This window comes from Notamacropus eugenii, chromosome 5, assembly GCF_028372415.1.
Source record: "Notamacropus eugenii isolate mMacEug1 chromosome 5, mMacEug1.pri_v2, whole genome shotgun sequence".
Classification (NCBI taxonomy): Eukaryota; Metazoa; Chordata; class Mammalia; order Diprotodontia; family Macropodidae; genus Notamacropus; species Notamacropus eugenii.
The window spans coordinates 164535265-164553320 of NC_092876.1; positions in this window are offsets into that span (position 1 = coordinate 164535265).

An 18056-nucleotide genomic window follows, 5' to 3' on the forward strand; every position below is an offset into this window, starting at 1 on the left:
TGAGTGTGACATTGTAAAGTCATGTAATGTTCCTGGGACTGCCTCAGTTTCCTCAATTATAAAATGAAGGATTAAAAGTGCATGGTCTCTGAGGTCCCTTCTGTCTCTAAATCTACGATCTGTCCATAGAGCTATCTATGAGTCTAAGGAACATACAGTTGTAGTGGGTACCAAGATAATTGTCCCTTTCTTATTTGAGTCACAAGGTGAAATGGTGTTTCCTCAGTGTATACATGTGTAGTGCAAGAATGGTTTCTGGTAGAAACTGGAGAAAGTTAAGAGGAAGAAGAGCTTGGTTAAGAGAGTAGTAACAACCAATGATGTGTTAAAGGATTGTGAACAGATTATCTTGCGCTGAAGAAATGGCACTAGAATGTTGGAGAATTTTATAATTTTCCCTCAACCTGCCCTGAGAAGTCAGGAGACTAGATAGCCTTGCTATGGAACCACGAGGAACAGCAGGAAAAAAGGAGAGAGAAATATAAATCTGGCCCACTCCCATCACCTTCGCCCTTCCAGTAGCAAGACACAGCTCATGGGACAACAACCTTGGTTCCTTACCAAAGAGCTCTCATCATGGGGATTGGGAGTAACTCAGGAGATTTACTCATGTCTTAGGGATTAAAAGTTGTGAATTAAAGGATTTCTATTTCAATTCTTCCTTTTTAATCATTAATCAAGAAGAATTTATGAAGAACTTACTAGCATTTAGAGTCTACTAGAATTAGATACAAATGCAAAGAAAATGATCCTTACACCAAAGGAGCTTACATTCTCAAAGAGTTAGACACAAGGACATATATAAGTATATGCAGAACAAAGAGAATAATTACAAATACACTATTGTTAATTATAACATAGTTTGGGAGGAAGGGAACAAGGAGTTGGGGTGGGGTGGAATCAGGGAAGGCTTTATGTAGAGGGTGGTACTTGATTTATATCTTGAAGAAAGAGAGAAATTTTATGAGATGAATGTGAAGAGGAAGTACATTTCAGGTCTGGGGGGATGGCCAGTAAAAAGGCAATGAATGAATGAAATAGAAAGCATTTATTAAGCGCTTACTGTGTGCCAAGCACTGGACTAAGTACTGGAGATACAAGTAGAAAAACTAAGGCAGTCTTCAGTCCTCCTTCTCACATTAACCTGTTCTAATTGGGGGAGACTATATAAAAAAAAAAGTCTGACTCAGGACATACAGAAAAGCCTAAATGTCCTAAGGGGGCAGCAACTGCAGTATGGCAAGGCCTTAGGAGTAGGTAGGATGATCTGCAGGCTGTAGAGATAGAATAGAAATTAAAGCCTGGAGGACCTTAGGATACAGGACAGATAGTAAGGCTTAGTGATCTTCCATCTCATGAGGAAGAATAGTGTTGGTGATGTCTATCTCATTCAGATTATTGTGGCAGTGAAACAGCCTGGATGGGTTCTGAGTGGAGAAGAAGGTGAAAGGGAGAATGATCTATCCTCAGTATACTGAGTGGTACCATGCACACATCACCTTATACATTTCCTGGATTGTGAGGATAGTGATAAAATCCACCCAAAGTACACATAGTTTCCCTCTATAATAAAAGAGCTTCTGACACAAGAATTGTACCCAAGATGATAGCTTTTAAAGATTTTAAATCACAGAGAAAGTAATAACCTGTAATGACCTGTGTTCCTAGAAGTAGTTTCCTCCTCTAGAAGATCCCTATACCAAAAAAATGTAGAAAATTTAAAAATTCAAATAAAAAAAATCACAGGCACATCTGCTATCCCCTATTACCTACCTCACCAGCTTATTTTAAGCAAATGTTTTGCAAACCTTAAAGAGGAAAATTCTTGAGCAATTCTATCGATAAAGCCACTCACAACTCAGAATGTAGAAAGTTTTCCATATTTCAGCCAGCCAATAAGTATTTATTAAGCACAACTGTGCTAGGCACGGATGATAGATACAAAGAAAGACAAAAGACCATCTCTGCTCTCCAGGAGCTCCTGGGCTAAAAGGGGGGACAACGAGGAAACAACTATGTGCAAAAAAAGGTATAAGTAGGAAAAACTGGGGGTCATCTCAGAGGGAAGGCACAGAATTAAGGAGATTGAGAAAGACTTCCTGCAGAAAATGGAATTTTAGCTGGGACTCATAGCTAGGAAAGGAAGGAGGCATGAAGGAAGGTGTCATTGCTAAAATGTTCGATCATTTAGGTTGAAATCTCCCTCCCTCCAAATGTCACCCATTGCTCCTAGTTCTGCCCTTTGTCTATTATGACATTTTTAAAGTAGTAAGTCATTGTCGGGGAATTTGTCATAGCCTCTTTATATTCACTCATGACTCTTTCCAGTGGCCTATGGATTATTTGCAATTTTGATTCTTTCAAGATTGTGGTATTTCACATGGCATTTCTTCAAATATTTGAAGATAACTATCCTTTCCTTTCCTCCTTTAAACCTTGTGATTTTCAAAATAAACATTCCCCAATTTCTTGAATTTTCTGATAAGGCGGCATTTCCAGAATTTCAATATGCTGAATGCTCTCCTATTCGCACAATCACCCTTCTTAAAGTTTAACATCCAGAAATGGACATTGATGAAGCCTGAGGATTGCAGAAGACAATAGGACAACTCGCCCCCTAGTCTGCATACTGTTTTTCTATGGAGGTAGTTTAAAATTGCAAGGCTACCTCATGTTGTGTTATCAATACCTTAAGCCCCTAAGTTTTTCTATCCTTGTTCTCAAATCAACTCTCCCTCCTCTTTATTATTGGTTGGTGGTTGGTGGGATGATTATCATCCTTTGTTCTAGAAAAGTATCAAAATGGCATCATTATGTTAAGGGTCAAGATATTATATGTTTGACTGTGGCTGATCTGAGCAATACAAGCTCAAAATGCTTTACCGCAGGTTCTGTACAAATAGTCTATATGAACATTTGGAGAGGAGATGTCTCTAAATTTGTGCATCTCATGTTTCCTTTGAGATACCATAATTCTTCTTTGCTTGTAGAGCACAGCACCTTCTTTGATGTGGACACTCTATACTGGGCAGTCCTGTGCTAGTGTCTTCCATGTCTCACAATTGATTCCAGAGTTCTTCAGAGACACCTTGAGTGTCCTTTTATTTCTTCTTCTGACTTCCATGTAATCACTTGCCTTATGTGAGTTCTCCATAAAATAATCTTTTAGGCAATCATATGCTTGGCATTTGAACAGTGTGACCAGAACACTGGAGTTGTGCTCTCTGCAACAGAGTCCGAATGTTTGACAGTTTGGCTTCCTTATCTTACCAGGTGATCTTCAGAATCTTTCTAAAACAGCTCAAATGGACACAATTCAGTTTCCTGGCATGACACTGGTATACTGTCCAGGTTTTACAGGCATACAACATTGAGGTCAGCACAATAGCTCTTCAGCTTAGTAAGCAGAACAATATCTTTTCACTCCCACACTTTCTTTTGGAGCTCCCCAAACAGTGAGCTAATTCTGGCAATGTGTATATCAGCCTCATCATCTGTGTGCATCATTAGAAAGTATGCTGCCAAGTTAAGTGACCTTATCTATAGCATTCAAAATTTCTCCATTTGTTGTAACCAATGGTTCCACATATAGATGGTGAAATGCTGGTTGGTGGAGAACCTCTGTCTTCTTGGTGTTAATTGTTAGGCCAAAACTAACACAAGCACAAAGAATCAATCCATCTCAGTTTCAGAGGGTGCATTGAACGCAATTATCTGTGAACAAAAAGCCCTCCCTCCACTTCAGTCTTGGCTTGTAGCCTCTTCAAGTTAAATAATTTATTGTCAGTGCAATAGTTCACCCTGATGCCATTTTCATCCACATTAAAGGTGTCTGACAACATTGCTGAAAACATCATGCTAACAAACATGGGATTAAGCATACATTCCTGCTTTACTCCTTTGGTGGCTGGGAAAGTGTGAGAGCATCATCCACTATCCAGAATCCATGCAAACACACCGTCATGAAACTGATGTTCAATGCTGATAAACTTCTCCCAGCAACCAAATTCTGCTGTGATTTTCCAAAAGCCCTCATGACTGATAGTATCAAAGGCTTTGGTCAGATTGACAAATGTCATGTACAGACTTCTGTTCTGTTTCTTGTATTTCTCCTGAAGTTATCAGGCAGCAAACATCATTTTCATATTTCTTTGGCACTTTCTGAAGGTACACTGGCTCTCAAGTAGATGACCATCTTCCAGATGAAGGATCAGCCTATTAAGTAGAACTCTGGCAAGAATCTTGCCAGCAATGACTAAAAGAGAGACAACCCCCACCCCCACTCCATGATTGTCAGAGGATGATCTGTTTCCTTTTCCTTTATAGAGATGGACAATGGAGGCATCCTTGGACATTTAGAGGATAATCTCCTCTTGTCTTATTAACCAGCAAATTTCAGTCAGCTTTTGTATGACCAGTGGACTCCCTGTCTTCTAAATCTCATCTGCAATAGAATCAGTACCATGCACTTTGCCACACAAGAGGAGTCTGTTGGCATTCAAAAACTCTTCTTCACTTGGAAGTTTTGCTAGAGAGGGATTGACTTGAACTTTTGGTATACAGTCAATGGTTTCAGCACTGATTGATGATGGTCTGTTGAGAACACCATGGAGGTGTTTAGCCCATCTCTTCAGCATCATATCCTTATCACTAATCAGTGTGGCTCCATCAACACTGAGTAGTTGAGATACACCATAGGTCTTTGGCCCATAAATAACTTTTAGGACATCATAAAAGTGCTTTGGATCATTGCTATCACCATAAAACTGGATTTCATCTGCCTTCTTATTGAACCAAGAATCCTGTGTCTCTCTAAGCTTCACTTACTCTTCACTTTTGATGGAGTTATATGCTTCCTTCTTAAAGATGGATGAACCATCCTGCTGGTAAATCTGGTGGAGTTGTTTTTCATTTAGCAGCTCCGCAATTTCCCCACCATTTTTATCAAACCAATCTTGATGTTTTCAAGTATTCTGGTCTAGATGAGTAAATGTAGTGCTGTACACCAAATCTCTGAAAGCTGCCTCTTCCTTTTCTGTTCCACTATTGCCAATCATTTATTGACTCAGTTTCCCTTCCAAGTTAGCAATGAGCTCTTCACTCTGGTAGTTGTCTTGCCTTGGGGCCACTGATTTTGTTGAACACAAATGTTTAGGTCGGAGAGGGTAAGTCCATGATCATTCCAGCACTCTGCCACACATCACTTTCATCTCTCTCACATCGTGTCTGTCTCTTCTCCTTACAATGACATTAAATTTCAATGTTTGTTGTGAGGGTGCATCCATGAAGTTTTATTGTGTTTAGGTAAATGGAAGATGGTGTTGGTGATGAGGTCATGAGATGAACAAGTCTTCAGTACTAAGTGACCACTTCTGTTTTTTCTGACTCCATTCCTCCCCAGGACTCCACACCAGTCTTCCAGATTCAAAGACTGAGTCATCTCTGACTCCTTTCTCTCCCACCTCCTACACCATATCCATTGCCAAGATCCCTCAATTCTTTCTTTTTTCCTTTGTTTGTATTCCTGCTGCAACCTTCTTTGCATAGTCCCTTAAAACCTCTTGCTCGGACTATTGAATTAACCTTCAAACTAGTTTTCCTGTCCCTAATCTTTCTCCTTTCTCATCTGCCCTCCATAGGGCTGGGTTGCTTGATTAATCTTAAAGCAATCCTTCAAGCATATCTTTCTCTTGCTTAAAAACTATTGCTAACTCTCCATTGTTAGCTGAAAAAATTGGCGTATAAAATCCTTTATAATTTGGTGTCCATCTACCTTTTCAGTCCTATTTCCCACTATTCCCTATGTGCTAGTCAAATCATTGCTTTCTCTTTCCTAACTTCATCCATTTTTTCATGTGGTTTTCTCTTCCTGAAATTCCTGTCTCCTTCCATCATCTGGAATTATGAAAATCATAACCAGCATTCAAGGACTAATTCAAATGCTTCCTCCTCCAGCTGATCTCCCCAGCAAGAGGAATGATTCCATCTAATTGGAGTATTCCTGCACTTCCAAATGATCCTTCCCTTCTTCAGACACCTATTGTATTTTGTATGCAGCTCTCACATGGCACTTACACATAGAGCCTTGTATTCTGTTCTTAATTTTGAACTTGCTTATCTCACTCCAGGTACACCAAAATAACTTATGACAGCACTTTTTGTGATAAGGAAGAACTTGAAGAAAATTAGATACCCATCAATGGGGAAATGGCTTAAGAAATTTTGGTACATAAATATAATGGAATATTACTGCACCATAAAGAGTGATGAATGCAAAGAACATAGAGAAGCATAGAAGCTATATCTGAGCTGATGCAGATTGTAGTGAGCAGAACTAGGGGAACAACATAAACAATGGCTACAACAACGTAAATGGGAAGAAAATGAAATGGAACTCTGCATAATTTAAATAATCAAGATTAGGCTTAGAGAAGAGCTAAAAAAATGAATCTCTTCCATGCCCCTCCCATCCCCCTAACCCCAACACACACACACACACACACACACACACACACACACACACACACACACACATTTGTTGGAATAAGTGGAGACCTTTGGAATAGAATATTATATGTATTGTCAGACTCATTGACATGGCAGTTAGTTTTGCTAAATTGCTTCTTCTCGCCCTGTTTATTCTTTGTTATTAATGTTCTGAGCAGAGGAAAATGATGTAAAATAAAATATATCAATTTTTTAAAAAGCATTTGCCTCATCTCTTTACTAAATAGTAAGATCCTTGAAAGGAGGGAGTCGGCCTTAAACATCTTGAAAAAGTTAGTAACAGTAGGCCCCATGGCTGGGCTAAGAAGGCAGCTTTCTTCTTAGCAGGTTTGGATCTTCTCAGTTCACAAAGGACCTATCCCTTAAAGACACAGAATTCACAAAAATAAGTATAATATCTGACCTAAAGATGGAAAAGCAGAAGTTACCATTTTTGCCTCTGACCATCAGGGAGTGTTGAGCAGTAGGAACTAGAGACACTGGCAAAAAGACATGGAAAGGTCATAGATTTTGAGTTAGAATGGACCTCAGAGATCATATAACCCCTTCTTAATATTTGCCAATTTTCCAGAGGCCCAGAAAAGTAATTTGTCCAGGCATAATGACAAAAAACTAGAATTTTTGGGAAGGTCATGAGGAAGACATAGTCATAAGACAATTACTCTCTATTTTTTTCTCTTCTCCAAGGAGCAGAGAAAGACTCATAGGACCTCTGTCTCTGGCTCCATGCCCAGAGTCTGATATTCTTTTTTTATTTTCATTTTCAGAGTCTTGGTTTTCTTTTCTGGCAAACAGAGCAACAGCTAGCCTGAAGAGATGATTTCAACTTGTCTTATTTGCAGGAAGTGCTTGTGTGTGCAGGCGCTATTAGGGCTATTATTAAAAATTATATTTCCAAATTGGTAGAAGCCATTTTAGATGGATTTGCACACTTTTACTGAGCTAGAAAATTACCCAAAAGTCTGTGTGCTCACAAGTCCTCACTAAATATTGTCTTTCCATAGCAAGCCCTGTTGGGTATGTTTGTTTTTCAAATTGAGTAAGAACCAGAATACTAGAGCACTTCACCTGCTATTTGCTAAAAATATCCCAATAGTATATTTTCTAGAAATATTAAAAAAAATCTGCACTCCCCCTCCCAGGAAAGAGGCACTGTTCTCTCACTTCCCTATTTTCTGCATCTTCTTAAATACCTCTGATATATATGCACATATGTAGAGCCTATATCAAATTACATGCCATCTTATGGTGGGTGGAGAGGAGATATAGGGATAAAATTTGGAACTCAGAATCTTATGGAAGTGAATGTTGAAAATTAAAAATTAATTAATTAATTAAAAAATTCACACCAAAAAATGCACACATACATTACTGCACTTTCTTAAAACTTCACCAAGATATTCAGACAATGCCTCGTCTATGTATCTGTAAATACAATATTGGTAACAGTTTGGGATAGGATGTGGGCATAAAATTTTAAAAGACTGAAGTATTAACATGGTATATCCCTGGCCACCAAGCTTCTTTCTCCTAAATGAAGAATTGACTCTGCTCCAGAATTCACCAATTTGGTGCCTAAATTTTTTGGTGTGGATTTTTTAATCAATTAATTAATTTTTAATTTTCAACATTCACTTCCATAAGATTTTGAGTTCCAAATTTTATCCCCATTTCTCCTCTCCATCCATCATAAGATGGCATGTAATTTGATATAGATCCTACATATACATTTATATTAAGCCTATTTTCACATTAGTCATGTTGAAAAGAAGACCAATGGGAGAAGCCAGGAAAAAGAAGAAACAAAAAAGAGAGAGAGAGAGAGAAAGACAGAGCAAATAATATGCTTCAATCTGTATTCAGACTCCTTAGTTCTTTTTCTGGATATGGATGGCATTTTCCATCATGAGTCTTTAAGTTGTCTTAGAGCCTTGTATTGCCAAGAGCTAAATCTATCAAAGTCAGTCACTGAACAATGTGATTGTTACTGTATATAATGTTCTCCTGTTCCTGCTGACTTCAATCAGCATCAGTTCATATAAGTCTTTTCAGGTTTTTCTGAAAGGTGACATATTTTTTAACTTGGTTTTGGAGATTCAGGAAAAAAAGCCCAAACCAATGCCATTAGGTGCTACTTGGGAGGAAGACTCTCAGGCAGAATTGAGAGGTGTGTCCATTTTGTATATCCTGCTTCATTGGAGCCTCATTCCAAGGTAATTGTGAACTGTTACCATAGAAAAGAGCATTTGGAGTTGTGAGGTATCAGAGATGCCACCAAGAGCTAATGGTGTTGATGGACACTAAGCCCTGACTGCTTCCTTTTTCATTGTCTCCATTCCAGGAAGGGAAATTGCCTCTTTCAACTGCCCAATTCATCTGACTGTCGTCTCTCCTCCTTTCAAGTGAGGGGAAGAGTTAAAATGAATCTAGTATTGTAAATATGCTAACTTATATCTTCTGTCAAGACTTATCAAGCTGTTCATTGCACCCCAAATGCCCTGGGGGCTAGTACTCTTAGGACCTTCTACACACTAGACAATAGGATACCTAGAAAATGATATCCACTGATTAAAGACTTAGTTTTTCTGAAGAGAAAGTATTTAACGAGATATTAGATTCTTAGTTTACAAATGAATAAATGTATGCATGGGGTAAGTAAAGCACATGGACCATTAGATGAATTTTCTGGCTCAGCATCAATATAAAAATCTATCAAAAATTAGTCTTATACAAAGCAAACAGTAAATATAGATAAATAGACAGATGATAGATAGATATGGATATAGAGTTTTGGTGTGTGTGTGTGTGTGTGTGTGTGTGTGTGTGTGTGTGTGTGTGTGTGTGTTCAGTTGTTTCTCTTTACCTTGCCAGGTTGAAAGTGCAGTGGTCACTCACACATCTGATCCTAATAATGATCAACCTCAAAACTTTAATCTGTTCCATTTTTCTCACTGGGACTGAGTTGTCCCTCCTTAAACAGCCTGGTGTCTATCTGCTCCTGGAGGCTCTGTGTGGACTTAATGTGGATCCATAATTAGCTTTTGACCCTCCTCCAGCTCAGAACTCCCGAACCAAGGCAATCCATCAGCCTCAGCTTCCTCAGGAGCAGGGACTGTAGGCACCACACTCACCACCATGTCAGGCTGAAAACATGAGTCTCAAAAATAGTTTGAAAAACTATAGACACATCATTATTTCTTAAAGGAGAATAGAAATGAATTAATAGTCAATATCTATCCAAGGTGCAGGATGACTTAGCAGGTAGTCACCAGAAGTATCAGAAAAACAAAAACAAAAAAGAAAATGTTCTTCTACCCAAAAGGAAGTGTGAAGAGGAGAACCAAGGCTCTGTTTTCCTCATCAACCAGAAGAGAAAAGAGATGGGACAGAGAAAGCAGAATCACAAAGCTTCTGCTCTTCCGGCTACTGAGTAGAGAAGAGAGTGGGAAAGGAGCCAAGAGCCTGCTGCTCTTATGGTCAACTGGGGCAAGATAAAAAGCTAAGGGTGACTTTAGAAAACCTGTGTCTTCAAGTCCTTTCCTTCTAGTCAGATCAATCAATCAACAAGCATAGTAGGTGCCAAGGATACAAAGAGAAAAGTTGAAATAGCTCCTGCACTCAAGGAGCTTATATTCTATTGGGTTGGGGGTGGTGGTGGAAGGAAGGATTCAATATATTCACAGATGAGTAATATAAGATAACAGATCAAGGGCAGGAAGAACTACAGAAATTTGTCTAGTTCGAGGCTTCTTAAACTTTTACCACTCATGACCCCTTTTTGCCTGAGAAATTTTTACAAGACCTTGGGTATATTGGCATATAAAATAGGTATACAAATCAGATGTTTACTGATAATGAATTATAGAGAAATTAATTTTAAAACAATTCTTTAGTATACATATAATTTATCATTTATCAAAGATGAAAGCAAACTTGCATATTAATGAGATGGATGTGCTTTTTTACAAAAAGAATTAAATTGTGATGGAATATATGATACTGCAGGATGTAGAGCATTTTCAACATTTTTCAGAGTAGATTGGTATTTTGATTTTATAATCGTTAATGCTGAGAATGCCACTTCGTATAGATATGCAGTACAAAATGGCAAAAGTATGTTTAGGGGCATTTCAGAAATTGTTGGAAATTCTGTCCTAATCCCAAGACAAAATTAATTTAAAATTTTTTTTTAGGGAACTTGAGTTTTAACCTGTGTCACTCGATAACTTGGCAAATTCTTCTCAAACTTCTAATGGCAGTTCGCTGATGTGTTGATTTCAATTGAGTATGGCTTATGAACCCAACTTAGTTTTTAGAAACAGAATTTGAAAGGAAATATTTCTGAAACTGTGTCTGTAGGCACTTCAGATTATCAATTATAATTCTTAAAATTAAATCTTTGGGAAGGTTATTTTCAGTTATAAATTATCTGTAGCTGTAAACATTTCTAAAGAATAATTTTCACTCTATTCTTCCATATGATAACTTTTTAAATAAAATTTTCAATTTTATCTTTTAACATAAATATGTTGCAATCTTTTTCTTGAAGTATCATGTTTAAATCATTGAGTTTTTTAATTAATTAATTAATTTGTTTTCAGTTTTCTGCAATCATTTCCATATATGTTAGATTTTTCCCCTTCCATTATCCCCACCTTTCCCCTGCTTCTGCCCTCCCTCCCCAAGATGGCATACAATCTTATATAGGTTCTATGCATATGTTCTTATTAAATACATTTTCACCTTACTCATGTTGAACTGAAGCGTTAAAATGAGTGGGAGAAACTATGAAAACAAAACATAACAAAAGACAAAATGGTCTGCTTCATTCTGCATTCTTCATTTCATAGTTCTTTCTCTGGATGTGGAAGGCATTTTGCCTCAAGAGTCCATTGGGAATGTTTTAGGTCCTTGAATTGCTGTGAAGGGCTAAGTTTAAGAGAAAAATTTCTCACACACTGTGGTTTTTGCTGTGTACAAAGTTCTCCTGGTTCTGCTCCTTTCACTCAGCATCAGTTCATATAAGTCTTTCTAGGCCTCTCTGAAGTCTTCTTGTTCATCATTTATTATAGCATAACAATATTCCATTACATTCATATACCACAATTTGTTGAGTCATTGCCCAATTGATGGGCATCCCCTCGATTTCCAGTTCTTGGAACCACAAAGAGAGCTGCTATAAATAATTTAGGGCATGTGGGACCCTTTCCCATTTTTATGATCTCTTTGAGATACAGTCCTAGAAGCAATATTGCTGGGTCAAAGGGTAGGCACATTTTTGTAGCCATTTGGACATAGTTCCAAATTGCTCTCTTAGAATGGTTGGATCATCTCACAGCTCTACCAACAATGAATTAGTGTTCCAACTCTCCCACGTCTTCTCCAACATTTATCATCTTCCTGTTTTGTCATGTTAGCCAATCTGATAGGTGTGATGTGGTACCTCAGAGTTGTTTTAATTTGCATCTCTCTAATCAATAGTGATTTAGAGTATTTTTTCATATGACTGTAGGCTGTTTTAATTTCTTCCTCTGAAAACAGCCTGTTCATATCCTTTGACCATTTATCAATTAGGGAATGACTTGTATTCTTGTACATTTGACTCAGTTCTCTATATATTTTAGAAATGAGGTCTTTATCACAGATACTAGTTGCAAACATTCTTTCCCAGTTTTCTGCTTCCCTCCTAATCTTGGTTGCATGGGGTTTGTTTGTGCAAAACCTTTTCAATTTAATGTAATCAAAATTATCCATTTTGCACTTCATAATGTTCTCTATCTCTTGTTTAGTCAAAAATTTCTCCATTCTCCATAAATCTGACAAACACACTATTCCTTGCTCCCCTAATTTGTTTATAGTATCAGTCTTTATACCTAGATCATGTATCCATTTGGACTTTATTCTTGTGTATGGTGTCAGGCATTGGTCTATGCCCAGTTTCTGCCACACTATTATCCAGTTTTCCCAGCAGTTTTTATCAAACAGTGAGTTCTTTTCCCAGAAGCTGGGGTCCTTGGGTTTAATTGACTGCTGTGTCTTGAGTACCTAACATATTCTACTGGTCTACCCTTCTGTTTCTTAGCCAGTACCAAGTGGTTTTGATGATTGCTGCTTTATAATACAATTTGAGATCTGGTAGGGCTAGGCCACCTTCCCTAGAATTTCTTTTCATTAATTCCCTTGATATTTGGGACCTTTTGTTCTTCCAGATGAATTTTGATATTATTTTTTCTAGCTATAGAAAATAATTATCTGACAGTTTGATTGCTATGGCACTGAACAGATAAATTAATTTAGGTAGGATTGTCATTTTTATTGTATTAGCTCGGCCTACCCATGAGCAATTGATGTTTTTCCACTTACTTAGATCTGACTTTACTTGTGAAAAAAAGTGTTTTGTAGTTGTGTTCATATAGTCACTGAGTCTGTTTTGGCAGGTAGACTCTCAGATATTTTATAGGGTCTACCATAGCTTTACATGGGATTTCTCTATCTCATGCTGTTGGGAAATCTTTGATTTTTTTTTTAAAAAAATATTCAACGAATAACAGTTTTGAAAGCTGTAAGTCATAAAAAAATTAATAAAGTCAGATTTCTGCTCATCCAAAAATATAACAACTTCATCTTTCGGTTTCAGTACTCTGTTTAAACTTTACCCTCTTGAGGGCCACCTTATTACATGTAGTAAGAAGTTTTTATAACCAGAGTCTATGTCTTTGCAAAGGCTTAAAAACAAATAACTGTCAAGGGCAGGGCTTTTAATGAAGTTAATGATTTTGATACTGTCACAAAGCACAACATCTAATTCTGATGATTGTTTTTGGCTTTGAGTGTGTCTCAATGGATCATGCAGTATATAGAAGTGATATGTTCATTGCCATCAGCTTTAAATTTTTCTACAAATCCTACATTTTCACTTCATTGCTCTAGCACCATCTGTACAGATTTCAATGTAATTTTTCCACTGTAGACCTTCACTTGTGAAAAATTTATCCACTTTTGAGATATATATATATATCTTCCCCTCTCATGTCCTCTTCCAAAGGGTGACAAAACAGTAATTCCTCATGTATGCTTCCTTCGTAAACATAGTTTACATAAAGTAACAACTGTGCCATTTTAGAAATATCAGTTGTTTCATCTAACCAAATTGCAGACTTTGGGTTGCCCCTAAGTCTGGTAATGAGCTGCTAGAATTGGTTATTACTAATTTTAGAAATTCTTTTGGAAGTGATTCCATTTGCTAAAGGAATTTCATCCTCATACTTTTCCCCATGAACGATTTCTGACATTTTACTAGCAACAGCTATGAGACCTTCTCTTGTCATGTAGCACTTTATAGTTTTTGGAATTAAATAAGTTTTGTTTTCAAGTTTGTTTTCAAGTAAATATTTTTCATGGACAGTAACAAATTTCTCAAAACATTGTTTTTCTTTATTTGAAGATTCTAAAAGTCATTCAAAATATTCTTTTGGTTTATTTCAATATGCAGCATGCTTAGTATTAAGGTATTGTTTTAGTTTAGGTAGTTTCATGCTGTCTGTAGCCAAAATTTCATTACAAGTTAAGCAAAAGATTTTCCACACCATCATCATTATTAGAAGTAAATCCATATTGCAGAAATGATTCAACGTATTTTCTTTATCTTGTCAATTTAGGTGTACTACAACCTGTTAGCAAAAACTCTGCCACATTCTCAACAATATTTTTACCTGTTCTGTCTAAATTTAGCCATTTATCCATAACTGAAAAAATATTTTGTCCTAAAATATAAATAAATATTACCAGTCATTTCTCAAATAAATACTAGCTTTAATTTATGAGATTGCATTTCTTTGTGTTTAATTTGAAAAAATGATGTTCATGCTCATATACATATACAGCAGTAATGGTGGAGAAATATTATTAAAGGGTTTTGTCTTTACTTGCTGCAATTAAACACATATTTCTGTAAAAGATGTAGACAACAACAATTTTTAACATTAAACATTCTAATACAATTCAATAAAATCTAACACAATATACTAATTTGATACTTATATGCTGAGGAATGATGGTAAGAAAATATTAGAAGTATTTTTCACATTAAGTCATTATGTTTCTATAAGAGCAAAAAACTTTGTATGTAAAGTAAAAACACTTCAATTCATAACATACAACAGTCTCAAATCTAAGCTGGGACATTTCTGGCAGGGTTTATTAGCGTTATGTAGTATGATGACATACACAGTGCCAAGTGTGCATGTTGTGTGTTCAGAACCAAGGTTGCAGTGAAATAGACCCCATGTGGGGTCTTGACCCATAGTTTAAGAAGTGCGGGTCTGCTTCAGAGAGGCAACATTGTGTAGAGAGCTAGGGGAGTGCTGGTAAATGTTTAAAGTTCTACCTCTAAAAAATGTATTCACTACAAGCTTTTAAGTTTAGTTTGAATAATTACTATTTTTTCCATTACTTTTTTAAGTCTTGACAATCTACAAAATAATAAATCAAACCTTACTTTGTAGCATTTGCTGGTTTCTGAGCTATAAATCCTCAAATGAAAATTTAACAATTGGCTCTTGTGAGTTAGTGTGAGCTGACTCCAGCACATGCCTATATAGTACACTAGATTTGAAGTCAGGAAGTCCTGGGTTAAAATCTTTCTTCAGGCACCAATTACATTTGTGGCACTGGGCAAGTAACTTATCTTACCTGGGTATCAATTTCTTTATATGTGAAATGAGGGGATTGGATTTAATGACCTCTAAAAGGTCCATTCCAACTCTCAGCCATTGACAGCTTTCTTTCCCTGTTCCCATTCCAGTTGAGGAAATAGCCCTTATCAACTGCCCAACTTATCTGAGTATCTCCTCCCTTCCAGCAAGGGGAGAAGTTAAAGTGAGACTGGAATCACTAATAAACTATGCTTACATCTTCTATCATGACTTATCAAGACTGTTGATGACTATAAATCTAGTCATTTTATAGATGAGAAAACTGAGGCCCAAGGAAGTTAATATAGATATATACAAAATAAATTTAAAGTTATTTCTTTTTTTTGAAGGGCATAAGCATTTATTAAGTAACTACCATGTGCCAGGTACTATACAAGTGTTTCACAAATATCTCATTTGATAATAATTTGATAGAATGGCATCTGAGGGAAGTCTTTTTTTTTTCTTTTTTTAAAATTTTATTTACTTATTTTTAGTTTTCAACATTCATTTCCACAAAATTTTGTGTTCTAAATTTTTCCCCATATCTCCCCTCCCTCCACCCCAAGACACTCATTCATTCCCCCAATCTGCCTTCCCTTCCATCACACTCCTCCCTTCCCTTATCCCCTTCTCCTCTATTTTCTTGTAGGGCAAGATAGATTTTTATACCCCATTACCTGTATTCATTATTTCCCAGTTGCATGTAAAAGCAATTTTTACATTTGTTTTTAAAACTTTGAGTTCCAACTTCTTCCCCTCCCTCCCTCCCTTCCTACCCACCCCCACTGAGAAGGCAAGCAATTCAATATAGGTTATACATGTGTAGTTATGCAAAAGACTTCCATAAGAGTCATGTTGTGAAAGACTAACTATATTTCCCTCCATCCTATCTTGCCCCCCATTTATTCTATTCTCTCTTCTGACCTTGTCCCTCTCCAAAAGTGTTTACTTCTAATTATCCCCTCCTCCCATTTGCCCTCTTCTATCATCCCCTCACCCCCACTTAATGAAGTGATTTCTTTACATTTCTTTTACATTTTATTACTGTGAATTTTATGGTTATATTTTATACCACCTTCATTTCTGAATATAGTCTTCTTCCTCTACCCATGTGTTGTCTATTATAACAATGAATTTAAAAATAGCTTAGCAAAATCCACCCTTATATAATTGAGTCTAATTTATATTTAATATTTTATATCTACAGCCCCCTACCTATGCATCCCCCACTTATGTAAAATTCAAAGGGATTTTGGGGGGCACTGAGAACTGAGGAAATCAAGAAAGACCTCTTAAAGGGGGTGACACTTGAATTGAGCCTTGAAGCAGTTTCTAAAGGCAGAAGTGAGGAAGGAGCTCATTCCAGGACTATGGAACCCTCTGGGCAAAGACATGGACATGGGAGATAGGGTATCATATGTAAAGTACAGCAAATAGGACAGTTTGACTACAGTATAGAATGCATAATTGAGAACAAAGACTGAAAAATGGTCTGGAGGTAGATTGTGAAGAACTTTAAATGTCAGAGGAATGTGTATTTTGTCATAGAGATAATAAGGACAATGGAAGGGGGAGGGGAGAATGATGGGATGGTAGAGTGACATGGTCAGACCTGTTCTTTAGGAATATCATTTTGGAAGTTTTGAGGATGATGGGTTGGAAAGGGAAGAGACTGAATTCAGAGAGACCAAAGTTAAAAGGTTCCTGCAATAGTCCAGGTAAAGAGCAATGAGGACCTGAACTACAATAGTTGTGCTGTGAATTGAAGGAGACAGATGCAAGAAATGTTAAGGAGATGGAATTGACAAGGTTTGGCTACTGTCTGGGTATGAGGCAGGAAAAGGGAAACCAAGTTACATACTTTATATTCCTTCCAACCAGGATTCAAATCTGCTTGAGGACTGGAAGTGACACTGTAATTTCTATATTCCAAGCTTGTAATAAATTAATGAAGGTTTTCTTTTTTTCCAAGGAAGGAGTCAGTAGGAAAATTAGAGAATCATGCCCTGTTCACAACACAAAGCCACTTCTGTCTGTAATCCAATGAAGACCAATCTTTCCTGAGACTTATTTCCCTGACTGAAACCAAGTCAGGAGCTGATTATGATAATAATACCCTACCACCACCACCAACCACCAAGTTTAAAATATCTAGAAGGTAATTTGGTGTTGGTTGTTCATAGTGATATTGTTAAAGATGGCATGTAGGCAGACTTGTAAGAAATGCCCTGTACTCCTGGGTTCATGATTCCAATCATCAAGTCTACCATATCATGACTAAATAGGCAAGCCTCTAGGATCTTTGTTACTGTCTTCAAATATTACAATATGGTCTACTTAACATGTAAGCATATTCATGATATTAGAACAACCATTTCAGAATAATTAAAATGAGACTCTTAAAGACAATGGAAAGAAAGACGGGGGGCATAAACAGGCTGCAACATGTTAGTAGCCCGTAACAACTGACATGCACTAGATAGAGGAAATGGTATGCTAGATATTATGAAGGATATGTCTGGTTGGAAAAGGAGATAAACTGATAAAGTTGTGACAATAAGTATCCAGGTAAACAACTAGAATGGCATAGCACTATCTCAGAGATCTGATGTTTGCTGCTCAGTAGTATCTGACTTTTTATGACCCATTTGAAGTTTTCTTGGCAGAGATACTGGAGTGGTTTGTCATTTTCTTCCCCAGTTCATTTCACAGATGATGAAATTGAAGCAAACAGGGTTAAGCGATTTGCCCAAGGTCACACTGTTATTAAGTGTCTGAGGCTGGATTTGAACTCAAGAAGAGGAGTCTTCCTGACTCCAGACAGGGCACTCTATCCACTGGGCCACCTAGTTG